Source organism: Sturnus vulgaris, chromosome 3 (genome assembly GCF_052056855.1).
Source record: "Sturnus vulgaris isolate bStuVul1 chromosome 3, bStuVul1.hap1, whole genome shotgun sequence".
Lineage (NCBI taxonomy): Eukaryota > Metazoa > Chordata > Aves > Passeriformes > Sturnidae > Sturnus > Sturnus vulgaris.
In genome coordinates, this window is record NC_142245.1 from 26,226,523 (window position 1) to 26,253,907 (window position 27,385).

The 27,385-nt window shown below is 38.9% G+C and overlaps 1 long non-coding RNA gene across 1 annotated transcript in view; it reads right to left on the reverse strand.

Moving 5' to 3' along the window:
* The window catches only part of LOC106857213 (uncharacterized), a 280,912-nt gene that overhangs the window by 158,054 nt on the left and 95,473 nt on the right, over positions 1–27,385 (reverse strand). Inside the window, exons 6-8 of the long non-coding RNA XR_015802218.1 lie at positions 25,520–25,607; positions 25,212–25,276; positions 1,174–1,209 (exon numbers count right to left, since the gene is read on the reverse strand). This is a non-coding gene — a long non-coding RNA (uncharacterized LOC106857213). The remainder of the gene's footprint in view (positions 1–1,173; positions 1,210–25,211; positions 25,277–25,519; positions 25,608–27,385) is intronic.

The window sequence follows — 27,385 nt, forward strand, 5'->3', positions numbered from 1 at the left end:
GATCAGAAGCCATTGCTGCTTGCCTAATTGTTTAAAATCTTGTCAAGTGCACAGGCAAGTGCTCAGCCTTTTTAAATGTGACTTTTTGTTTTGAATCAGGCTTCCAAAGCAGAATATGTGAGCCTGATTCTACTCCTATCCCACCAGTTGTCAGCCATCAAAAAACTGAACTCAATAGAGTTTTACCTGTTGGAAAACATGGAAGAAGTTCCATCACTTAATTTTGGAAGAAAGTTTTCAGTGGAATGAATGAAAGAGAGGACATGTATTAGTTGTACTCCACAAGGTAGCACAGCACCATTGCAAAAGAAGGAATTCCTGGGCTGGTACTGCCAGCCAGCACAGAAAAAGGAGGTAGAGACTGCAGTCACAAAGATCCAATAGACTTCCTTTGAGAATTTCAATTCTCACCTATGCCACCCTTATATTAATTTCCTAATATATTAAAAAAAAAAAAAATGGAACATCAAGTTTCCTTGAGAAGTGAGCAATAATACCAACAGGCAACTCTCCTGGCTGCTATGAATTCAGAAGGTATATTTTGCTATGCAGTTCCTTAAAGAAGTACTGCAAGACAAATAAAATATTTCTAGGTTTAAAGTTTAGCCCTGTGCTAGGAAACCTCCTTTAGTGAGTTCAGTTTCTGTGTTAATGGCAAAGAGCTAGATTTCAAACCAACCTGTTAAAATTATACAAGCATGCCCATGAGAATGCATATGATTTGGATATGTCTCTGCTCAGGTCAGAGCATCAGGTTCTGCAATAAATCCAATCATTTAAACTACTAAAAGCACAAATCATTATTAATTCAGACAATGATACTAGCCCTGCAAGGGGAGCAGAAAAACATTTCCAGCTACATATCAGTGTTTTACACATAAAATATACTAGGAAAACATTGTTATTTATACACTAAAAAATTCTAAAAACTAAATTATTTGGAACCTACAGTCCTGTATTCAGAATTAGGACAAAGCATAACACTCCCATTAAAACATTTGGTAACTTGTGAACAGGTCTGAAGATATGCAGCCAACTACATGGACTTCCCCTATCACAAGATTACACTGTCTTTTGCTCCCAGTGCATGAGACACAGGATTTGAAAGTAATAAGTATGTGACTAAGTAAATATCAAGAGAGAGGGGGAAAAAAGAAGAAAATGCATCCTTACCTCCACCACTGTTGCAGAGTTACATCCTGCATGTTCCTGGAAGGATAAAGTCAATTAGGGAGTGGATTTTCAGAAGGACTAAATATCCCTTAATGAGACCAGCTGCAGCCATTAAATACCTCAGCAGCTTAAGGTGATGGAAAGAAAAATGAGACCAATATTTCTAAGGCACAGAAATGGGGTAATCAGGTTGAGAATTGCCTGAAGTACCTTGTTTTTAGAGGTTAGTTGGATCTACTGGGCTTTGAAACAGGATACAGCTTTCTCTCTGGATCTCCTGAAACCTATGCATTGACCATAAGGTTAGCAATTATGTCTGGCACAGGACAGGTGCTAACCACACCTGAGAGCCAAAGTCATTTGAAACAGCTGATTTTGAAAACAGTTTCTTCAGAATACTTCAGCACATTGTTATTTATCCTGGTGCATTTAATTGTCAGAGCAGTAATTCAATTTTTTAAAAAAAACTTTAATGATTGTTTGGCAACAAAAATCAAATCAGCTTCTCTATTGACTCTTTTATAACAAGTTTTCTAAAGATTTTGATCTTCAAACAAGACCCAAATGGCTGTTGTAGAAATACACTGTTGAAAGGTTTTCAGATAAAAGCAAAAGAAAGGCAAAGAAAGCCAGCCATGCTTTCTTCAAATTGCTGTTAAATGATCAATTCCATTTTTCTGTAGCTAAATGACCACTGGCTCTAGCAGGCTCTTTACTCTCTTGTCTCAGGCCTTTTCTGGCCTTTCTTTCAAAGACTTCATACCTTTATTCAGCCTCCTCTCAGATTCAAAACACAATATCTCATTCTTTATAAACCAGTCCTTTTTTGTTCTGAAAAGTGCACAGGAGCTGAAATAATCTTACATTCCTGACTTATACTTTAGCTTTTCTCTGGATATTGTTTGGCAAGCTTGTAAAATTCCACACATGCCAGTTCTGATGTAGAAAGTGCACAACAAAAAGCAGTGCAATCATTTTGCCTGACAACTTACCTGGAAAGGAAAAGCAGTATAGTATTAAAATCCACTAGTCAGTGTTAAAGTGGGGTAAATACTGAAATATTTTCTTTTCAGTTATTCTACACTACGCATTATTTCTGTGATTCTAGAAAAGCTGATATAGAAGTAAATTAAAATTTTGCTCCAGAAATTTTGCTCAATCTCAGAAATTCTGGTCTTTATATTTCTTGTTATTCATCTGTATCTTCCTAGCAAGAACTCTGGTATTGTTTGCAGAAGTCATTTTTCTGAGTCTCATCACTATGAGTCTTGATACTGTTTTTATTAATGAGTAATCACTATGTATCAGAGTCTTGCTCATTTGTTCCATCTAGGAGATAATTCCTGTCCTCAGATGCCATTCGTTTGAATAGGAGACTCCTGCATACATCCAATTCTTTGTTCTTCTTGTTTGTGGGGTTTTGTTTTGTTTTAGTGCTTAAAAAAAAAATTAAAACACTCTGGAAAAATAAATCACATGTACGTAATGATAGACCATATCCCCACCCCCCCCAATGGGTTATTTTGGGTCACATTTCATTTTCACATCAAGAAAAAACTGGATGAATAGTGAATGGGAAAGTATCATTATAATTGGAATCCTGCTGGTTTATGCAGGCCTGCACATCTGGAATAGGGTGGGAAAAGAGAAACAGAAGAGTGGGATTCTTCTCACTAGACAAAACCAGGGAGTCTGGAAAGCACATGTCGTCTGGTTTCTTAAGTTACAGCGAAAGTTAGCATTCAGAAAAGAAAATGTTCAGCAACAAGTCCTCCCTCCCCACATATCTCAGTTCAGAGGTGCTCCTGCTCTCTCTTTGAAGCTGTACCTCCACCACCTCTGTTAGTCACTTCCTATGAATATGTGGGCTATTTTCCTCCTCTCTAGGCCCCAGTGAACACTGAACTGGGGTATCAGAGTGATTCCTCTCCAGCCAGCTCCTAGTTACAGTTTAACAGGAACTGCCCTCGTACCATACAGCAATTTAGACAGGCAAACACGTTCATTCATGTGACTGATAAAACGTGTTTGCTTTGTGTTAAAGAATCTATAAAAGCCTTTTCTAACACGGTATTGAAAGAGTCATGAAGGTTTCATTAGTGGTAAACAACTTCAGTGCCTTATCTGGGTCACTATGGTGTTACACACATGGGCCTGAGCCCAGGGGCCTTTACAGCTCCTTGGAAGCTTCATCTTGAACTCCAGCTGAGCCCCCAGGCAGGGAAAGAGCAGGGGCATGGCCTCTCCGGAACTGTGAAATCACACTCTGTCTCACAGATGAGAGGGGTGGCACGTCCACCCAAGAATGCACGTCTGCATTCACTCCACAGAGGTGCCAAAGGGCTCCAGGGAGCTCCAGAGCATGCAGCCAAGCCACTTCTACACCAAAGTCCAGGAGAGGGACAATGCATGCTGTTGGCTAAATATATGCTACAGGAAGAAGCCACAAGATTACATTAGTCTGTTTTAAAAGACAGTGACAGTGTGGTGATGTACTGTGAGGAAGCATCACATAACCCAAGAACTATTATTTTTATTACCATTATTTTGTCATCTCCATCTTATTTAGCTTTCCATGCATACTTCCCAGTCCATCATACAGCATAATTACATTCAATGAATGAGCTCTCAAGTTACATTGCAAAAAGAAACTCATTCTTAGAAGTTTCTCAACTGAGTCGTAAGCAATTAAAACCATCTCTGAGTGCTTCGTTTAATTTTCTTCAATGGAAGAAGTCTTAGAAGTAGGTAGAAGTAATTTCCTTTTCAGAAGGGCCATGAATTCATATTATGGCATATGAATAATGCATTGTTCTATTTAAAACATCTGAAGAGCCAGCACGGGTCTGCTGAAAGCTGGACCTACTGGCAACATAAAGCAGGGGACTAAAGTTCTGCAAATAAGTCAAACACAAGTAATGCAGTGCTGAGGGTTGCCTCATCTGTCAGACACAGGGGGCCTATAGAAGAGGGGAACTTGTCTTGTTCCAAGCACAAAATTGGCTGGAGACATGTTTTAAAAAGTAACTTAGTAAGACTAGCCTATTTCAAATAGGGCAAATTATTTGGGTGTCTCAGCCACTTGACCATGAGCAAGATCCAGATATTTCCCACTGGAAATAGAAAACTGGTGAAAAAAATACTTCCCTCAATGCTAGTGTCGCTGAAGCAGCATATCCATCATAGTCAGCACAGCCAGTTTTAATAACTAACCCTTTCTAACCCATTTTATAACTCACCACTATACCATTTTATAATTAACTCTTTCAGATCTTTGACAGAGAACACATCAGGTGTATTCTGCAGCTGCAATTCTGACTGCATAGCTCTACCACCCTTAACATCACTCAGTCTTTGCTGGGCTCAGTAACCCCTACTAACAGGTTCATCTTAAATATATGGCCAAGAGATTGGAGCAATTGGTGCAGAAGTGTGTTTAGAAATGTAAATAGTTTTGATATCTTCTCTTATTTCTGAGAAACAGTGTATTTGCTAAAAAAAAATACAGCTATAACAGCAAAGTCTTTGTTTCTGAATAATGTTTGCATAATCAGGACTGACACTTAGGTTTTTTTCTAGTCTGGCTATTCTCAGTGCCTTCTGCAAAAAAATATAAAGTGATTCTCCACGATTTCTATTGGCTATCTGGACAAAAGACTCTTTGTGCACTGCAGGACCAAAAGCATTACATACAGTAAATATTTGAGCTGAAGGTGTGCTACTGATAGATTTGTGTGCACTATCGTTATTTTATGTTATTCATGTTGTTGGCTTGCATCCCACTTTGTGGCCCAGTAAAGTAAATGACTGCTCAGAAAGCTGTCGAGCAGGAAAGAACCTGCTACATAATATACAAATTGCAATAGATGATTGCTACTTCAGACAATAAAAAGCTTGTTATTTTTAATAGCTGGGAGAAGGTATGCTTCTTGGACTACATAATACACTGTAATGACTCACAAGACATTTTTAAATACTATAGTACCATCTTAATTTACTTCAGATCCAGATATATAAAAGATATGACCACTTTAAAACAAAACAAAAGAAAACAAAACAAAACTTCTACCATTCTTAGAGTGGGGCTCCACTCATTTAGCCTTAACTAACAAAAAGATTAACAAATTTAGTCAACTAGATAGTCTTATGAAGGGGTGAACAGCCTTGCTAGATCTATTATTCTGCCTTAATTTTAGGAGACAAAGCAACTGCTTCAGATGGGTGCAACTTTTAGGCAATGAAAATATATGAGATTAATTCATTCCTTATGGGTGTTTTTTGTTTCTCTGATAAGTACCTTACTATAGTTGAAGAAAAATACCCCTAAGAATTAGAAAAAGAGGCAGAAGATGTGTCTTTGTTAAAGTGGAATTTATTCCATTGTGTGGGGACAAACAAGTTAAATTTAAGTTACTTCTGCTGCCATTACTTGCCTAAATCCTCCTTTACCAAAAGACTAGCCCTTTTGAAGTATCACTGGTATTAGCTAAAGGGTTAGGTAAATAAAGCTGGCAGAGATGACAGCATGATATCATGCTCTTCTTTTTTTCAAATACCATCTGAATGTGATTCCTATCATGTTCTTCTTCCACTTAAGTGCCAAAAACTGGGCAAAGATCTCAAAATCTCATCCTCTATCTCATGACTAGAATAAATACCCGATGTTGTACATGGTGAATAAAAACTAAGCCATGTGCATTAGATCATTTCAAGATCAAAACAAAAAGCATGCTTGAATCTCTACCAGGGATTTAACTCACAGAATTTCTAGTAGATATGCTGGAACAATATCACACTATTTATTCTCTTCCTGTAGTTTTGGCAACTTTATTCCTGCAATATAGCATATCTAAGAATAATTTTTTTAAATTGCTTATACAACAAGCAAGGTTATTTTTAGTGTTAATCCTTACAATGAGATAATGGGAACTTCCAGATGCCAGACCAATCTATGTCAGGAAAATAATGTGCCCCATGTGGCCCATAATTAACCCATACTTTATAAGATGTGCCCCAATGACTTAGCAGAACCTTCTTTGAATGAGAACAAAAGACATTACATCTAATTTAAAGACACAAATTAATAATAATGAAATGGAACCAAAGATTAGACCCATCGATATTATCCTCTATATTGATATTTCTCCAAGCAATCAGGGGATTTTTAAATTCTATTTGGGATGTTTTCCTCAGAGAAAGGAGGAAGAGAAAAAGAAAGCAGAAAAGGGCTAGGAGGTTTTTAGTTTTACTATGAGTCTTGGAATAGAGAACTCTGAGCTAAGAAGTCATCTGGTTTTTAACTCATAAGCATAATTAACAAAATAGTGATAAAAGGATCAAATTTTTTAATCAATGCTGGAAGAGTTTCTATGAGATGTATGATTCTATTAAAACAAAATGTATTAGCTTCCTCAAGAAATTGCAAGACACAGGTCTCTAGTGTAAGGTGCCAGGGGATCAGAGAATAAATGCTTCAGGTTGGAAGGAAGCTCAGGATGTCTCTAGATCAACCCTTTGCTCAAGGGAGGCTCAGGCATGTGGTCAGACCAGAACACTCAGAGCTGGGACCAAATGGGTTTTATAAACCTCCAAGACAGAGACCACACAGCCCCTCTGGGCACTGTCTTCACTGCCTGACTGCCCTCATGGGAAACAGGTTTCTTCCTGTGTATGGTTTGCTTCTCTCTTTTTTCATTAAATACCTGCTGGGTCTCACCTTCCCACCACACCCTGCTGCCCATAGTGGCAGCACTTTCTCAGGCACTCTTGGTCTCCCCTTGAAGCTGCCTCCACCCCAGGCTGAATATCCATTATTTATCTGCAGCAAGTCCACAATATGTAACACAAATCATCATAAATCCTCCTGCACTCGGGCAAACTTCAGCTGACCTCACCCATAGGAGCGTCAATCAAAGAAAATGCTGACAAGTGACATGGAAGCTCCAATCTGTCTGCTTCCATCAGATGGACTGCATGAACCAAAAATTTACTCCAATTCCTGACTTCACTTTCTTTTATTGCAGCCTCTAGCAGCACCTCAGGTATCCCACAAGAACCAGTGAATTTTTTGTTCTGTATTAAAACATTCTGCAACTCTAGGCATTATTATGACTGTAAGAATAGTGAGTTGATTGTACAGTACAAACTGTTGACTGCATTACAGCTTCCCAATGCCAAGAATATGCATCTGATGAGGGAAAAGGTAGCACACAAAGTCTGCTACAGATCCAGCAGGTACATTATCCATGCAGAAATTATCTTTTACTATGAGTGTAGTCTAATGTGTAATTTCATACCTTTCTACCCACCTCGAGAGGCTTCAAAGGTCTAAAAACTCAAAGATTTTTGGGAGGATATGAAGAATATAATGATGAGTTATCTAATGAGTACATTCTTTTTCTAGCCCATTGTACAATGTCCTATTATATATTATAATGGAAATGATCTCTCTGTGTGGTTTTTGGCTTGCTCCACCACGACACCATCCAGCCACCCTTAGGTAATCTTGTCCCTGCTAAACCAGACACAGATGGCTTCTGCACGGAGGCAGATGAGGAACTTTCTTGCATCCCGTTCCACCACCTGGCTCAGAAATGTGATAACAAGCAGCCAGGGATACAGTCACGTCTGATATTGCAAAAGCCACTTTTTCTACCATGAATATTTATGATTGAAATGTAACCAAAACATGGATACACTTATGCATATGAGAAGCTGAAAGCAACATTGAAACAAAAGTAGTTCACATCCTGCCTTTAAGTCACTGGTCTGAAATGTCAGTTTAGCAACATATTTCAAAAATTTTAGCATGATCATAAATGAACCATTCAGTCTCTCTTCCCTGCAAAAGACAATTGAAAAATACCCTTTTTTAAGCCCACTCTTTGTTTGCTGTTGTTTTATAATGCCAACCCTTTGGGGAAAATACATCACTTTCTCCTTTCAACAGCTACACAGTATGGAAAAGTAAATCTGGTTCAAGTAGATGCTAATTTGGACGGGCCTTAGATCCTGAAATCGAGCAGGGTAAGTGCACTTGAGCACTCAGCAGAAACCAGCTGCCTGAGATTCCATCGTGGTGTTTGGACAGGGCTTTAAGTCTAGTCAAGCACCAGAGCTCAGAGCATTCTCCCCAGCACCCAGCTTTGCACCCATGAGCTGCACTCGGTCTAACTGGTGCTCTAAGCAATAATGTTACAGGAGGTCAAAGAACAGCTTACACCTGAAGCAATATAGAAACCTGAAGATGAATGTGGAAACACAGGATACAAACAGGGTGGCAATTATCTAGTAAGATTAACTGTGCATTTATAACCTTTCAGTACTCTACTGGTCACTTAACAAGGAAAGACGATTTAGGAATGCTGTTGGCATTCACAAAGCCATTTGTAGTTCTGGACACACTTTTTATTGGATCTAAGAAATAAAGTTACTCTGCAGCAATTCTTCAAGAGAACATAATGAACAAATAGGGTGGCAGGAGCAAGAGGTTTTGGTGAAATACAACATTTAACACTCCTTTGATAGTCTGAGAACTCATAAGGAAAACAGAACTTAGCCAAAAAAGCAATTAAAACTTCAAGCTAAATCCTCTGAGGGCATAAATCAGTTGCACAATTTTATACAAGGTGAAGAGCTGGTCCTGAAATGAATTCACCCTGCTGCTGTGTTATCAAAGAACTTCTATTCACCCCTCTTGCTCACCAGTGCTTGAAAGGAAGCATCCCATGAAGTATATGCCAGAACCCACACAATATATCTCACTGCATTTCCTCATCCTATCCCCTCTGCTGATGACCCCTGCACCCTTTCTTTCAAATCCTCTGTGTTCTGATACCCCCACAGCACAAACATGGTTACCTATTTCCTACAGAAATAAACTTTGTTCAGTAACCATGGACATAGCTTATCCAGTCAGGAAAACACAAAAACAACTGTCCATTGTGAAAAAAATGAAAACGCTCCTGTTCCCATTCAGTGACCCCATCCCCACTGACACCAGAGCGGCAATTTTTCTTATCTGAGGAAACATGACCACATGGGAGAAGATTACACGCTGGAATATTGCAGTCACATTGAGCAATACCTTTCTTTTTCCTCTTCTGTAATCACTGTACTGAAGGATAGATCTGACAGGATTTTATTGACACAGACTTTTTATAGATCCAGTTAAAAGGTCCCCAGACACTCATTCAGCCTCCTGTACATGTAGTACAAAAGCACGGCAGAATCATTGCTAATGAATATACATTTTACTGGGAATAAGCAGGGCAGGAGAGAGGGGAATTCCAAAAGACCTGAACAGACACCACTTCAGCGTGGCACATTACCTGTGTTAGTTTGCCATAACCAAACAGGAATACCTTCTCTTATCATTAAGGGAATTGTAAGACATGGCCTCAGTCCTTAGCCCACATCTATCTGATTGAACTTTGGCATATGTCTCCTTCACCTCATTTCCCTATCTCAGCAATAAAGACTGGTTCCTTCACTTCATCTATCTTGTCAAATTAGACGTGTACATGAACCCTTTCACCCTACTTAATGTGGTTGGAATAATGTAAGAGAGCCCTAAAAGCCTCCTATCCAGCCACACAAAGATCCCTGCAGTGAAACACAGAAACCACTGAGCTACTTACAGAAGTAACACACTACATCACATTACAGTCTGATCTCAGTTGAGCTTCCAGAATTACATAGATTAATTATAATTTTAATTTTTGTACTTTCAGATCCTTAGCTGAAGAATTCAGCCAACTATCACAGTAATAGCATCAACATCAGTTAAAATTGGAAAATAACTGTTTCCTTAGCCTCTTGGTTTCACATATTTATCCACTTTTGATGCTGATTTTTCTATGTTTTAAAGTAAAAAACAAAACAAAACAACACCAGTGCATCTTGCTAAAATGGGAGCAAATTCCCAACAGCTTTTGTGCTATGGAACAGTGGGAAAGAAATAGACATACACACACTTTTCCCATAGTAATGAAGCTCTAACCATACTTCTTTTTAAATAGGGCAGCAGCAAAAACAGCTGAAGTTTGAAATGTGACACTCAGCACACACATTGTCCTTAATAAGAAGTACATGGTGTGCTGTGTTTGAGGAAGACACGGGTTTTGCTTTCTTGCCTCAGTACTAATTGACTGGAAAAAAAATCCCTTCCAATTTTAACATAGCCTAATAAAGCTGTGCCTATCTGACATCACAACAGTTACCTTTACCCAGACTGACAAGCTTATGGGCTGCTGAAAACACTTGTGTGAGGGAAATGTTCATAGATAGATAACATCATACTGTCTGATTCATAAAGTGATAGAAACCTGAGTAAAATGACCTAAAAGGGGTCACTGATCCATAACAGACCAAAGATTGGCTCTGGCCACTCAGACTTAACTCAGTCTAAAGCCCAGGTGGAGTCAGAACACTCATGTCTTTTGGAAATACTTGTGATTGTCTGTGAACTTCACTATGCCCTGAACTGCCTTTTCACTGGAGGCCTTCATTCCTCTTCTCCAGTCATGAAAGATTTGGAAAGTATGGTTCTGGATGTCCCACTTCCTTTGTAAGTAAGCTTAAGGCCCCTTTCCCACTCCTGCATGTGGAGAAAGAAATGCTGTTTTACACTGGATACTGCTGCTACCAGTCTCATCTAGCTTCAGAGTGCAATTCTCCTGCAAGTCAGGTAACAGCTATTTTCACAGAACTCTTCTAAACCTATTTATGGCCATATTTATTCCTTCATCTCTGTGGCCACTATAAAGTCACATCCGTAGTGTACCAAGTCTGATCTGTCTCAGTGTGAGAGTGGTCCCTGAGGAACCTCCTTGTCCTTTGGATCCAGGATTTGAAAGAGAAAAGCATGGCTATCTGGGCCACTTACATACAGTGAATGCCATGGGGACCATCAGGATCCTGAGCCATTATCAGATCAAACCACAAGCACTGGAGATTCCATGCAAGACAGCAAGCCAGAACAGTGTCATGACTTGAAGGATTTGGGACTTCATAATGTGTAATCCACGAACATCGTCATATAAAACTCAATTTATCAGCACCTGAAGGAATCAGGCTGGCATGGAGGACCACCAGTCCAGGTATCTAGGCTCTATTAGCTCTAGAGAGATCAAGTGCAACTCAAATACAAAGGCAGTCGAGCATTCATTATAATCTAGATGTGTCAGAATAATCTGTCCAGGCAGAAACAAGGGGATATATTTACAAGATTGTGACCATGCATGTCACTCTTATTTAATGTTGTCTTTTAGTTATGGAAGTTACTAATTTACAGGTTGCTCCATAAATAGCTGTAACTTCAACCCCAACCCTACAACCAGTCTAACACTTTGCAAACTCCATTTCACTTGCCCCATGCAGCATCACAGTGAAAGCTCAGCACTGCATGGTCTTTCACTCACGGATCTTAGCTGGTTAAGTTTCCAATTTAGCAGATTTAAAGCATTGCTAATGCTCATAATTTAACATTGCAGCAAGCCAAACCCAGGTTCTAACCAGAAAAACAGACACCTCATGCGTGCTGCTCTAGCTTTCCAGCTCAAATAATTGCCTTATGTCTGCCAACACAGGACACATGAGTAAGACATTGGCACTGAAGTGAAAACTGCAAGATCAGTTATCAGGGTTTGCAAGCTTTTCTTAGCAACAGAAAAGGCAACCATCATTTTCTGTCTGTGCAGGATTTCAGCAGAAACAAGCCTCTTTAATTTCATGAAGAAAAGAGAGCTTTTCAGCCTTACACAAGAGGTCACATACAGCATTCTAGCAGTGCTGCCTGGATATAATCAAATATAGAAGTGCCCACTGCCTTTGTCTTTCACTTCTTCGTTTCCCATCCTCTAGTCACTGACAACTTTAGCTAACTATAGTCACACTTTCTGCTATCTTTTGATTACCTTTGAAACCGATTCTAAGAAGGTCACATCCAAGATTATTTGGTCTATACCAAAGTCCTAGCATCTCCTTGCAGCACTCGGTCTAAAATGTCTGGCATTGCTGTGAGTCTGGGATAACAGTCTAAATCCCGATCCTTATGCTGAAGCTTTCCAAATTAAGAGAAAAATATTTTTCTCACCTGTAGGCCTTCCTAAGCCTTAAAGATACTTGTGAGGACTGCATGTAACAAAAGGATGAGGACGTGAATCTGAGATGTGCTAGGACAACTCTATTCTTCATATCTGGTGAAACATGTCATTATAAGGCACCCACTGTGCCAGAGTCTTTAGTCAGAATACAGGTTTAAAGGCAAGAAGTGATGCCAGGGATGCTGACAGGTAGTGTCACATAGCTCTGCCAGAGAAGACAGAAGAAGCAGCTTAGTGAGATCACAGAGGTCATCTTCAACATCTACTCTTCTTAGCCTTCAGCCAATACCAGGTTGGTGGCAACACATGACAAAAATCCTGGGGATGAAAAACTGTAGCAATCAGCAGCAAAATGCACACTCCACTATGACACATGCAATTTACATATTTCAGTATTCTCAATAATTTTTTCAGCCTTGAAACACAGCTAAATTTTCTTTATACCTTTCTTTCCTTATACCTATATACTTCTTCATCTGGCATGATTCAAAATTCACAGTATAATAGACCCATACCTATGTCATTATCCACCACTGCAGAAGTTTAATTTTCTGGAGAAACACCTAAGTGTTACAGAAATGGTGAGAACTATACTATAATTCTCAGGTCTACTCCTGTTGATGATGGTTAGGGTCACTGTAACAAACCAAAAGCAGGGAAGTCTCAATTGTAACGTGCAGCACAATCTGCAGAAGACTTTAGCCTGTTCACTTTGGATTACCTCCTTTGCTGACCTTGGATACAAAAAATTAGGCTGCAGAGGCAACCACTCATACTAATTAACCCCAAACTCACAAAGCAAAAGAACACTTCTTCCACCAGGCACTGCTGAAGCAGTGATTCAGACCAAGCTCTTGCTGCAGTACCAGGCCCCTTTTGGCTCAGGAGCTAGACCCATGAAATCACCTGGGCTTTTTCAAATCAATATGGCATAGTGTCTTTCGTTTAAAATATACACATCCCCTCGTTGCTGAAAGAGAGCATTTTGCTACAGTTATATTGGTAATTCTGAACTGCAAGTTCTTAGAAAGAGATATTAAAGGCTATTTAAATGCTGGTGCTTCTTCTTGAATTTAGTAGGGGATGAGGTTGCTCACCGCTTTGCAGTTTTCCCCTTATTGTAACAAAGTGTGTTCACTAAATTGTTGTAAAACTTCATTGTGCCTTACAGAGAGTTTTAGAACAGTTTTCACAGAGGGGGATTGAGGGGAAGACTGTTGGGCTTTGGCTAGAAAATTATATTTCAGAACAATGCTAATCAAACTACTAATGACTATCCCATGAACAAGCATGGCCAGCATTGTTCTTTGCAAAATATGTACCAGCATTGTTCAGAGACACTAAACAAGGATTCTTTCAGCTACAATTCACAGTGCAACATGTCATCATAATATCATTCTGAGGAAGAAGGCCAAATGCTTTGGCTATCTACCTGAACATTATTGGTACCTCCTCACTGGAAACAAAGATATCGGGAATGCCACTTTTTTTACCACCCTTTCTCCCTTCAAAGCAAATATAATGAACTACAAGAACAACAGTTCAATTCCAGCTAAATGAGCAACAGGTCAGCTCTAAGTATAATAACTATAAGCTCTAAGCATAATAATATAATAAGACATTTCTAAGCATGCAAAAGATTGTGTTTTGTGAATAAGCTGCCTTAAATGCTATTTAAACAAACTTATGCACCACTAATACCAATGTTGACATTGCCCTGGATTTATAATGCATTTTCAAAGGTCATTAATACTGTCATCATCAAATATTCAGCATTTCTTCTATGAAAGGAGAGGATTTTTGTTTTCTTACATTTAATCTGAACGTATCAAAGAGAAACGTTTCAATTTTTTTTCTGCAAACACTTTTGACTCAGTTCTAATTCAAGACAAAAATACATATACTCTGAAACCTCAAACAACCCATCAGGCAGGACCTCAGTTTTCTAAGCAATCTTTATTTTCTGTAGACAAACCATTTTGAATCTTTCTAGAAAGTTTTCTAAATTCAAGCTAGCTTGTGCTACCAGGATGCTTGGTGTTACGGAAAAAGAATGCCAAATACAAAACACTCAGGCAATATTCCACGTGTGCCTTGTTCTTCCCTTCAAGGCATGGCAAAATCTTCTGCTCTCCACCCTACTGACATCAAATCTTCCTTCAGCCCACCATTATCACAGCTGAGCACCAAAGCAGTTGCTGGGTTTCCTTTATTTGCTCCAACTACAAAGGAAGGAAACTTTATTTTTCCTACAGAGAACCCATCTTAATGTTCCTAATGAACATCAGCTAAGACACCTGGAAGTATCCCAGGAACGCTGGAGACAAAAGCACAGAAGGCCTGGAGCAGGTTGTGATGGTTGCTGTTGTGGCAGGTCTAAGTACAGATGGTTCCCATTGCCTCATATCAGATTGGTCCTGAACACAGCCCTCTTTGTGAAGAAAATATGATTTGTTTTCACACCAGTTCTCGGTCCTTAATCTAATCTTTCCTCTCTAAAATGGGTGTTTCCATCTGGAGTCATAAGTCACAAGGTAGCAAGGTGAACATTTTCATTTTAACACGGAAATTCTACAAACCAAATCACTGGATGGGAGTTATCACTGAGCTAGAGCACCCCAGACCAATAATTTGGCATAACTGTTCTCAGCACTGTGGGTGGTGGCATTCATGTCTACCTCTATTCAGATCTCTACCTTGTTTACAACAAATAATCTTACTACAGTTTGATAGAAGTGGCAATAACATCTACAGAACAGGACTGGATGAATTTACTTTAAAATTATTCTAAAATGTATTAAACATGAGATGCACACAAAGGTCATTAAATATGAATAGGACATCTTAAAAAGACTCCAAATAACTGATGAAAAAAAAAATAGTGTTCAAAAATGCCCACTTGACCACAGACCTTTGGCTCACTCAACAGCTACTGGAAAAGGTATTACAGGACTTGCAGACTCTTGAAAAATTCTACTTCAGAAGGCAAATACCTCAGCCTGGCACAAGTTTAGAAAAATAACTAGGCCAGTACAAAAGGATGTTTACTGCATTATATTTCCCTTCTAAATGTGGGCCTTGTTTCTTTTATTAAAATAACAGTATGTATGCGCTTTATCTAGGTTAAGTTATCATTTCATCAACAAACAAGTGCTGCACAGCCCGTCCACCCAACTTTGGAAATAGCCCAAATAAAAGAAAATAACAGCTGTAAAGAAACACCTCAGCTTTACTATTTTACTTTTCTGAAGTATATCTTTTGTGTGACTCACATGCTTTGCCCAGGACACTCCTCTAACAGCTGGGGTGGCTACAGAAATCACTGAATCTGTCTCACACTTGCCTTTATCCACTTGGCTGTCTCACAGACAAACCAGGGGTTGACAAACCAAGTGTATCATGAGGGTCTAATAAGCATATTTATATCTGAAGCTGCTATTCTGGCTTTCAGCAAAGCAGGTAAGTCCGGTTTTGATAGTTCATAGCACAGAAATAGATCTGTTTTTGTTTTGAGAAGCTGTTGTTAATGAAGAGGTACTCAGCCTTTGATACCATTAAGCTTTCTTTCTTGAGAAAGGTGACCCAAGGCAAGAGAACTAGAGAGTACAGGGCCACTTCTGCTAAAGCAAAAAGATAATGCAAAACCTGGAGTTCTAATCTCACATGCAGAAGTTGATGTCTAAGGAGTATTATATGCATCCTATTGCTACACCAACTGGAATTTTCTTTATTCAGAAGGTTCTTGCTTAGTTACATGAGTATAGCCCCACATGGTATTAACTGTGGGGGATGACACTGATGTCAGAGGATCTCCACTACACCAGCTGAATTGTGGTGTGAGAGAGACACAATTGGGTCAAGCCTTGTATTCAAATCAGCCCACCACAGAAAACCTTGTGCATAATAGCCAAGAGTATAGCACATTAGAAATACATTCTGAGAAGAAAAAAATGTCATGTTTTATATCGCAGCTACCAAAACCTCCTCCTTCTCCTTTGCCATGTGCAAGTCATTGTTAGAAGAGTCTCTTTATTCAGGCCAAGAAGGCTGGCGTAAGGGAAGGGAGGTGCCTGGTTCCTCAACATGAGATCCCATTAATATTACTGATAGACTATTCTTTAAAGAGATCCATCTGTTTCTTATTTGGCATATTCAGCATAGTAGCTTGTTACATTTTTACAAGAATTTGTGCGATCCAAGAAAAGCAAAACCTCATGTAATGAAAGAGAAAGAGAGAATACTTATTAAACAATCCCATCAATGCTGTACAATTTAAACATCCATCTCTAAATGGCTTCAGTCTGTTCCATTCACAGCTGTCAAATTTCTTTTCTACAGGGGGAAGAGGACAGAAGGCTACTTATTTCCGTACAGTTTTGCAAAATATGCATAGAAGTAACATCTCCTAAGTACGTAATAAATCTTCTCGTGAGTCACTGTGAAATGCTGCCCTTCATAGCTGCATTACAAACAGGTTTCTTCACTCAAAATCCTAAGCTGCCCTGCAAGAATTTAAGCTGAAGGCAGAATCTGAGGTGGGATGAAGTCAGGTTAGGACCAGTCTATGATAGTAGGTATCTTTGTTTGGCTAACTACAGAGCTGAGAGGGGAAGTCTAGAAGGTGTGATGCCAAAGGTGGGGGGAAGTGTCCCAGCATAAAGGCTAGGTCTTTCTTCAAGTATCAAGTATGTGATTTCCCAATAACAGAAACGGCTTGTATTCAGCTTGTACTATATATATAAAATTGTTCAAATATCTGAAACAGTCAAAAGCATAATTTCTTAGTGAATGTAGCCAATATATAAAGTTATTTGGAATAAAGTGCTGCTGCTAATGAAGAATTAAGCCTAACTATTCATACTGTTTATCAGCACTGACCCTTCTTCTGGCTGGTACTTGAATCAACATTGCAAAATGTTATATGCCTTCTGGACTTATAAAGTCATTTAATTGTATTCTAAAATACAATTAAATTATCTTTAAGGTCCCTTCCAACCCAAGCCATTCTATGATTGTAGGTTACTATTCCAATGTGTGGGATGCATGTGATCTATTGACAACAATCATGCATAAGTATTTATACAATATTGAATATACTACTTGAGCAAGGCAATGACAGGATGAGGTTGCAACAACCAAACCTAATTCTGAACCAACAGTGAGAATTCACACTTGAGATTTTGAACAGTGAGAACTATATAAGATCAGAATAAAAGTCTGGTACTAAGACTAGGCTTATGAGAAGTTATTTGATGTTCACAGACAATATTATTTTCAACAAGGTTTCTATTACTTCTATCACTTATCTTATGTAGCTGTAGATTCAAGACATGCCAGGAGTCAGCTGTAATCGGGCCAAGTAAATAATGGCAGTTAAATGCCATTACCATTAGCCTCCAAAAAATTGCCTTTTTTTAATTGCCATACAACTGCGTACAAGAAGCATTCTTCTTTTTATAGAGAAGTACTTATTCCATAGACATGAAGAGAGAGTAAAACTGGTGTCAGATAATAGCTGCTGAAATTTTCCTGAGTCTACAGATACAAAATCACACATTAGCAAAATCAAATGGTCGTCAGGATTCAGAATCAAGGATTACCATTGAACCAAATTTTAGTGGCAGAACCACAAGCTGATGTGCTTCCTTTTCAGTTTCAAAATGAATGTGCAGTTAATCACTTTCAAGGTGCATGAGAGGAGCAGGAAAACAAAATCTCCTGTGCCTTCAAACACAAGCTGTTTGTTCCTGTCAAAAAGAGGAGCACAGCCCTGCCTGCTGTGAAAACTCCAAGTGCAAAGGGCAGCAAGCACCACACACCCCTGTTGGTCCCTTCTCCATTGCCAAAATCTCTCCATTGATCTTCTACAATGCCTGGTGCTCAGTCAGCCCAAAAATAACACTGGTGTTATGCTTCAAATTTGCGATTCGAAACAATGCAAAATGAACTGGTTAGCAAAAGAGTGCTACTGATTAGCACAGACAGCAAGGGATGAAATACAGAATGCTCTGTGACAATGAAGGCTAGTATAGGAGCAGGGCATTTAATCTTGTCATACATTAGGCTAATGGGATATTCCACTAACTGCTCTTCGTGCATTGCCAGTTTGCAACATGGCTGGAAGGAGGTTTTGGCACAGAAAATAGAAAAGACCTCTGGTTTCCAAGGCTGGAAGGATCATGGAAGAGGTCTTTCAAAACTATTGGAAAAAGATGCATCGTGAGGCATCATTCCTCTCTGGGACTACAGAGAAGTGCTGATGGTTTGCAGAGACCACTGTTAATTCCTCCAGCTCAGAAGAGTTCTCCTCATAATAAATATATCCTCCTCGGGATATACAGACACATTTCAGTGGAGACAATGTATTTCCTTTCAGCTGTCCAGCAATGAAGACATCTTGATCCCAGAGGCAATGTTAATTAGACTCCAAAAGGACCTCAGCTTTCTTCTTATAATTTCAAAACTTTGCTTGGAAGAAAAAGAAATGAAAAGAGAATGTAAAGAGAAATCTGAGAATGCAAATATATCTACAAGTGCATCCTTGACATCGTTGAAGCTTCAGAATAGGTTGTGCTGGAACTTACTGTGACTGAGTAATGCACCAGAAGCCCCACAGAAGACAGGAATTCCTACACACTGCCTTCACCAGTTTTGATGGAAAACTTGTGATATAGCTTCTCTAGCTAAATTTCATATCTGTTTTAGTTATTCTTAGTTCTTTCTCATCTAAGACTGAAACAGAGTAGAGATATTTTACAGCCTGAAAAGCTATAAACCTGTACTTAAATGGGGAGATTCCAATACCTGCTTTCATCAGAAGTGTCATTCATCCCTGAGAACACAGGACAGCACATCTTCCTTGAGGAGTCATAGAGTCAGAAAGCTGGGTTAGAAGGGACCCCCAAGGATCATCAAATCCAACTCTTAGCCCTGCACAGGACCACCCCCAGGAGTGAGCATGTGCCTGCCTGAGAGTATTGCCCAAATGCATCATAAATTCTGCCAGGCCTGGTGCCGTGACCATTCCCTGGGGAGCCTCTTAAAGAAATTAATTTCTAGCACACATGTAACTTGTATCTACTTGTTTACAAATTGTGAACCAAAAATTGACATTAAACACTATATATGTGGAACTTAGGAACACAAACCACAGAACTATTCCAATCTCAAGTAGATGTAGAGAAAGAATCTCAGTTAATATCAGATCACTCTCACAGTTGTCTTATTGCACCAGTGAATAAAGATAGTTGCCCAAAATCTATGTCTCATTATAATGCATGAGTAACTAAGACAATCATACCTCAGACTTCTGGAAAGTATTGGGAGCCTGGGTTTAGAGTTGGGAGTGAACACAGTGTTTTCATATGAAGAGAAATGGTCACAACTGACAATTCATCAAAACTGAAATTATTCCCAGAAGAACTTCCTGTCCTCAAAAAAAAAAAAAAATTAGAAAACCCCGGGTTTTGAAATTCTAGAAATATGTCATTTCAACATTTTTAAAACAAAAACGCTTGGGTTTGTGGTTGAAAGCATCTTTTCCCGATGAAACTTAATTTAGTTTATATTAAAAGGTTATAAAAAGAAAAAAGGGGTCACCATTAAAATGAAATACGCTTATTTGTTTCTTAAGTCACTCATATATTCACTGTGTCCCATGCCAGACCTAAAATTTCAAAATCAACAGAACACATGTGGGACAAGAAAACTGTTCTGTATATACACACAGCAAAGGGAACATTAGCAGTTCAAGCTCTTCCCAGTTTCCTTGCAGTGCAGCTCAAAAATTACTTTGGACAATCCCTCTGATGGATGGAAACATAGTCTAGTTCTCCAACCTTTTAAATGTTTAAAGACCTTTTTAATTTCTTGTATATTATTATACTTTTTGAAATACTATACAGCTAGTCTTTAGGGGACTAAAATGGAGGAGTTACTTCAACCATAACAACCCGAAATTGTTCTTTTAGATTAATGAAATCAAAGCATTAAATATACACTCCTATATTTTACTATGGCCATTGCATGGCCAATAGATTAGTGACTGTTGGAACTATTATGGCAAACTAGGTTGTGGGGTTTTTAAAGGATAATATATTTGAGAGGCCACTCCTTTTTTTCATCATCCATCTTTTCCAATCATCTTCTCAGAAAAGCAAAAAACACAGTAACAAGAGAAAGCTGAACTTATTTGAATCAGTTCAGGTTATAAATTTATGAAACTTAAGACCAGAAAAGTCTGCTTGATAAAGCAATCTGAGTGCTTCTATATGACAAACTATCAATTTTCCTCTGGGCTCTTTCATACTGTGCTCCCATCACTGTATCTGACTGACACAGTGTGGTTGGCTAAAGCAAGCCTTGACAACAGCCCTCCCTCCACCTGAGGGACAGCTGAGATATTTATTTAGACACAACATACATATATAGAAGAAGATGGCCACTAAGGGAGTTTAGACACAGACACAAAGGTAACTAGCCACTGTCTACAATCTAAAACCTAAAAACCTCCCTCTGGAATTATGCATATCCATTTTGGATACAAAATCATCAACCTTCCCTAAAACAGTTGGAAAGCTATACCATGATGTTTTGTCAGCTCTAGGATTAGCTAGGACATCCCAACTATGCAGTCCTAGCTGTGCTGCCAAACCCACTCAGCATTGTAGCACTAGTTCTTCTCATGTCCAGCTGTTCAGTCAGGCACATCTTTACCAAACTTTCAACTGTCCCACTCCATTTAGGTTTCTGCAGTGCCTGATGCCCCAAACGTCTTGAAATCTGGAGGGGGTAAAAATGCTCTTTTCAACTGTAGGACTGCTCTAGGAAAAAAAAAAATCTTCTCTTAAACAGTGTGCTAGGTTATCCTACAAGAAGTAGAAAAGGAAAGTTTAAAAAAATATCTACAATAATGAGAAATATCCTCAGATTTCCTTCATGGGATGTCTTTTATTTCACTGAGTGAGTCTAGTTTATCGATTTTATTGACTGCAATAGATCAGGTCAGGAAGCAGCAGCCTGCATGCTTACTTGTTTATGCACTCTTTCATGAACTAAAGTACATTCTGCTCTTCGGGGGAACAGGAAGGGTCTCTTTAGTCCCTAAAACCGAATTTCCAATGTTGTAAAATAATGCTAGTAATATGAGTTGTGACAGAAACATGTAGAAACATTACAGTCTGTAATTTTTTTAACACTTTGGCATAATCAACCCCAAACCAGGAGATGCTCTGGTTATCACTATTTCTCAGAGTTCTTTGCAAGATATTTGTGAAATTATAGACTATGGTTCTTAAAGCTAGAAAAGACCACATAGGATATTTCATGTACTTCTCTGTAGCACAACAATATAATTTCACCCAGCTGTGTATCCATTGTTTGCTAAAGCATACCAACCCCTCTCAGTTTGCAGACTTCAAGAAATGGTAAGCTCACTGCTCCTCTTTGTAATTTGTTCCAGTGGCTGATAACTTCATTGTTAGCAACTGAGGAGTAACACCAATCTAGGCGGCAACCAAAAAATACTGAGAATAGCACTCTCTGTTTAAACACTGATATTCCAGATAATTAACGTCCTTTTTGCCAGGTCTGTTTGTTATAAAAGCAATGAGGTTCTAAGATTTTTTAAAGCAAATTTTTGCATTTGTTTCTCATTCATTCATGTTTCTAGAAGCTTATAAAATTTGGAGGCAAATCCACGTTCTGTTTTCCATCTCCATAAGCCACAATGCCTTCAAACAATGACTGCTACTTTCTTCTGTAGCTTCCCGTGATTTTCATGCAGCTTTTTTTCAGGATAGAATGGAAGCTGCCTTCTCACAATGAAATTATTCCCATACGGATTCATAGCTGAAAGTTCATGAGAACTGCACATGCACAAAAAAGGAATAAGAAATGTGAATACTCTTTGGGATGCCACAGAACACATTTCCAGAAAAATTATAGTCTGCATTTTTGCAGATTTTTCCATCTTCAAAGTATTGGACGTGCATTCATCATCAGATATTAAATATCATAAGTGTTATTTTACTAAGGTTCAGCTTCTGACCATCACTGTCAGATCTGGCTGCTGCATTTCCAGGGGTGATAAAAACTGTTGTGTGTGACTGACAGACTCTGTAGTGCACCCTACTTTGACACATACACTGCCAGCAGCATTCCTGGAAATCTCACTCCCTGGAAGAGGGGTAGGATATGGGAAGAGTGTGTGGCACAAAAGCTGACTGCTACCATATATTAAGACCAGGTGGTCTTGATGGGTGGGCTACAACCCCCTTATCTGCCCTCCCTCTGCAAATCTGTACTTACTTTGAAGCTTTACCCTTACAAGTTCTGAGTCCTTTATTAGAATCTGAGGCTCAGCAGCACAGAGGATTAGCCTTTATTGTCTCACTCATGGCCAGGCATGTCTGAAGGTCCTTTCCTTCTGTAAAAAGTGGTTATTGACAGCAGAATTCCTGTAGAGGATAACTCCATAGTTATCCGTACATGGCAAGGGATCGTGGTGCAGTGATTCCTGAGCAAACCTGACAGCTGAGATAGTCCTGAAGCACTTGCAGAGAAGCTGCTAAGGTCCCAAAGGAGACTCAGATATGTCTATATGGCCCTGCACCCAAGTAATCAGCCCTCGCTCTAGTTCAGAGCTACCCTGATGCAGCTCTACCAGCTCAATGCCCATCTCACCTGACTGCAGCAACCCATGGCCAGCAACTGCCCACTGCAGGGGATTGTTACAGCAATCAGCACTTCAGAAATGAATGCACAATAAAGGCATAAAGAAAGCAAGAATGTACTTTAAAGTTTCATGTTTAGCATCTGTTACACTGGCTGAGAGGGAAGGCTAAGTTTGGCTGATTTGATCAAACTAAGAAATTCAAGCATCTTCTCCCTAATTTTAGGCCAAAGAAAATTGTAGCAATGCAGAAGCAGATGATAAATCAAAAGAAGAAAAAGAGAAATTAAAGCTCAGTTCTGGCCTTTCATCTTTATTACCCTTCTTTATGCGCATATGGTAGGTGTTCAATTCTTTCCAAGTCCTTATGATACTCCCTTGTGTTTCAGGAGCTGTAGAGCTGTAGTTGTCTATAAAAAGGCAACCTAACAGTTTCCTGTGGCTGAGAGTTGAATGTGTTATTTGTTACCAGCTGGTTCATGGATAGCTTGAGCCCATGTCTTGGCTTTAAGTGATCAAACTGACTTTAAACCACTCGCTCATGGGGCACATTCACGTACAGAGAGAATTCTGTTGCAATGTTTTATTTCTGAATTATGCCATATGACTTTTTTTTCCTAAACCAATATTAAAACCAGAATCTATAATGCACCAAACACAGACTGCATTTTTTGGAAAGCTGATACCAAACGTAACAGTAAATGAACCCTTCTGAAAGGTTAAAGTTGCTTTCATATAAAACATTTTCTACCAGGAAATGGAAGTGGAATGTTGAACTAAGCTTTTAACTTGAAAGAACTGTGCACAGACTCCAATGGTTACATTATACTTTAAAATAAAAAAAAAGCAAAGGGTTTTTTATGAGCATACATAGTTCTAGCTTCATAAAAAGGGTATTATGGTGACAAGGCAAAATGAATCCCAGTATTTTGGATGCTTCTTTTAACCTCCTAAAAGCTTCCTCCCTGTCCATTAAATATTGTAGGGTGAGATTTCACAATATATTAAAATTCATCTAACAGTTCTGCTCCCTTCACTTCCCCTGCATCCTTTCATCCCTGACGTGCAGGCCCATTCCTTCCCTTCCACTTTCTGATTTTCACATGGCTCCTTGATGAATGTAATTGGATTACTAAGCCAACAGAAAGCTATCCATGTTTTATTTTGCTGAGTTGGTTTCCTACCAGCTGGCAAGGTGAACCAGCTCTAAGGGTTGTACAAAAATCAGAGCTGGTGCAGAAGCAATGGTTGAGAACAGCACTCAAGATTTTCATGGAAGACCTCAAACCCTTAAAGCACCTATTCTAAACAATGTGATTGCCTCTTAACAATACACTTGCTGTTTGAGATAGTACAGTAGATTCTGCAAAAAACTAATGGATGAAAATTATCATACCAGATTTGCCACATAGAGAGGACAGCAAAGATTAATGCAAACATATACCATGGGGTGGTTGCCCATTCTCAGGAGCAAACATTCCTGCATGAGGGCAGTGACCTCATGACACATCTTTGCACAAAGCAATCAAAAATGTCTGTTTCCTGTTTCTTTCACTTTGGAAGGAAAAAAAAATGCCAGCTTTATACAGTTTCCTTGAACCTTTATATTGATTCTGTGATCATTCAGGAAAGGAAGAAGCCTTCCAAACGACTTTGACACATTGAGCTACTGTTGATTTGCCAGATTCCAGTGTCCTCAAGTGTGACACAACGTTATTATTCAGTGTCCTGTATTTAAAATCAGAAGTGATTTAAGCTGGCTCTCTGCCACACCACTTGCTGACATGTTGACACCATGTAAATAATGCATAGCTCTGTGACCACACTACTTTCATGCCACATGCTGGGAGAAACAGACAACGCCTGCTATTATTATTATTAGCTACATCTTAGATACCTTGGAAATTTGAAAAATTAACATCAAAATAACTTTAAATATTTGTAGTCTCCAGCTCCAAACTTCTTCATTAAAAATCAAAAGAAACCTCTGCATCCACTGTGATTAGGAACAGAGATTGCTGATTTATATCTCACATCTTTTAACAGTCGCCCTTCTAAGATTGTTTATATAAGAGTTTAACTGATACAAGAACACTGGCAAAACTTTTCTCTGCTGACTGAAAAGACCACCGTTTTAGAAGAAACCTCAAAACACAACAAAACCCCAGTTCTAGACTGCAAAATTTGGTATCAGAAGTTGCTCCCTGCTAAGAGTACACAGTCTATTTCTACTCTTCAATCATTTCAAAAGGTAAACCTACCTTTAGAATGCCATCATGGCATGCTCATCAAACCCAAGTGAAATTGTGGTTTTCGCAGGGAAACACTGTAAATCAAAAAGAGTATATTTAATATGGTACCTACTTCTTACATGAGAGTCTTTTATCATCTAAATATCATGCAACCCCAGCCATATTGAGGGCAGACAGCAATACATGCTGCTTCTCACAGGACATTTAACAAGACTGGAAGTTAACATCTATGTCAGTGGTGCCCAGTCACTGCCCCATACATTCTCCCCTTCATTTCTCTGACTGCCAGACAGAGAAGGGGCTGATTGTATTTTTACCTTTTTGCAGTTTACAAAAATGGAAAAATTGCTATTCTTCATTTCCCTGGGCCTATGTTGTCAGAGCAGGCTGTGATGTGCATTCTTCCTGTGAAGACACACAGGAGTAACTATCAAGTCAGGAGGCACAACAGAATACAACAATGAAAAACAGAAAACAATAAGTTGAGTGGTTACAAGAAAAAGGTAGAAGTTGGGGTGACTATGTTATTGTGGAGAAGTCACCTCAATCTTCATTCTGTGGCCATCACTAGTGAAATGTGCCTGTAGAGATATGCATTTTCTTACTGACTTTAGAATCTCAGAGCCTGAAATAAAAGGATATCTGACTCAAAACCAACGAACTCTGCAACTGCATCATAATTTCTCAGGGCAAAACAGATGTACACATCAAAATGCCTTGGCCAAATAAATTCCTTTAGAAACTTTGGAACACAGCAAACATAAAAAAGAAAGGGAGGGGTTCTTTTCTTTTTCCACTCCTATGAGACAGAGCACACAGAAATTTGGTTTCTTTCTGTTCAAGGATGAATGCATTGGACAACATTCTGTACTTGTCCACATTGTTCAAAAGGATCAGCATTTTGCGAGTCCCAAACCAAGACCAATTCTTTCTGTTTTCTCCATTAAGAAGACCAGGAATCTTGTGGTCTCTTTTCAAAGGAATGTCTTTGTCCAGAATCTTGCCTCAGAGATTTATTTTCGCTATGTTATTTAGAACAGAAAAGAACACTGGAATGACTTCCTAATTTCTTTAGTAAATCTGTTCTTAATCTACTTTACTCCAAGCATTTTACAGACAGTTTCTTACATGATGTTCTACTCTGAAATTCTGTAATTACATACACAGTGGTCAAACTTTCTCTTGACCAGAAAAGATTGGCAGTAATTCCAGGAAATTGAAAGGAAAAGTTTGGGGGAAAGAGTAGGATGGTTGAGAAGATAACTTAGTGCTTAAGATGTGATTTCTGTTCTAACAGCTTCTCTGGTTAATGAGTTGCCCCTCACAAAGTAGTGACAATGCCTGTCTTGTGGAAGTTTTCTACAGTTTTTCTTTTGCCTGGGGTTTGGATTTCACAAGGCTAACTAGATTGCCCTTGTCTAGGAAAGCCCGGGGGTGAAGCCAGATGGTGTCTGTGTGCAAAGATTGAAAGTGGGGAAAGGGTAGTGGCTGAAAACCAGGGAATAAAAACCACTGAACTAGATGAGTAGGTTAACAACAAGAAGTTAACAAGAAGTTATGAAGCGGCATGACAAGGGTAATGAAGTGTGTTTTTCACAGGCCAAAATGTAAGCATTTTGAGGGGAATGTCAAATGTGTTTGGGCCTTTTTTCCAAAGTCCATTCAAAGTTTTCTTCACCAAGGTATTCTCTCTTCCTTCTCAATGAATTCTTGTGACAATTTTATTAGCTACAGAAAATTCCTCTAAATTCTTGTTGCTAGATATATACCTCTGTACACAAGAATAAATTATTCCAAACGAGTCTAGTACTAGACAAGTAGCAAGTAAAAATAGCACAACTTGCACATTCTTACTAAGAGCTAGCTCAGCAGTCAGCAGCACTGCCTGAACAATCAACTATAAAAGCTCTTGTTTTGTGATAACCTGATTTGAATATTTCCTCTACCAAAATGTCCTATTTCAGTGACTTAAAATGTACAGGTCAGTAGCACATTTTTGCAGCTGAAAGAGCAGATTCTGGGTTAATGTGGGATACTGACAGCAGCAATCAGTCTCTTTGGAGGAAATGGTGTGCTCTTCCTGTGGTTTCTCAACTGTGGAGGGTGAAGGAACACGGCAAACAGGGACTCTGACACATTTAAAGGGAAGTTTTCTGATGGTGAGTGTTTCTAGAGTTTGATCT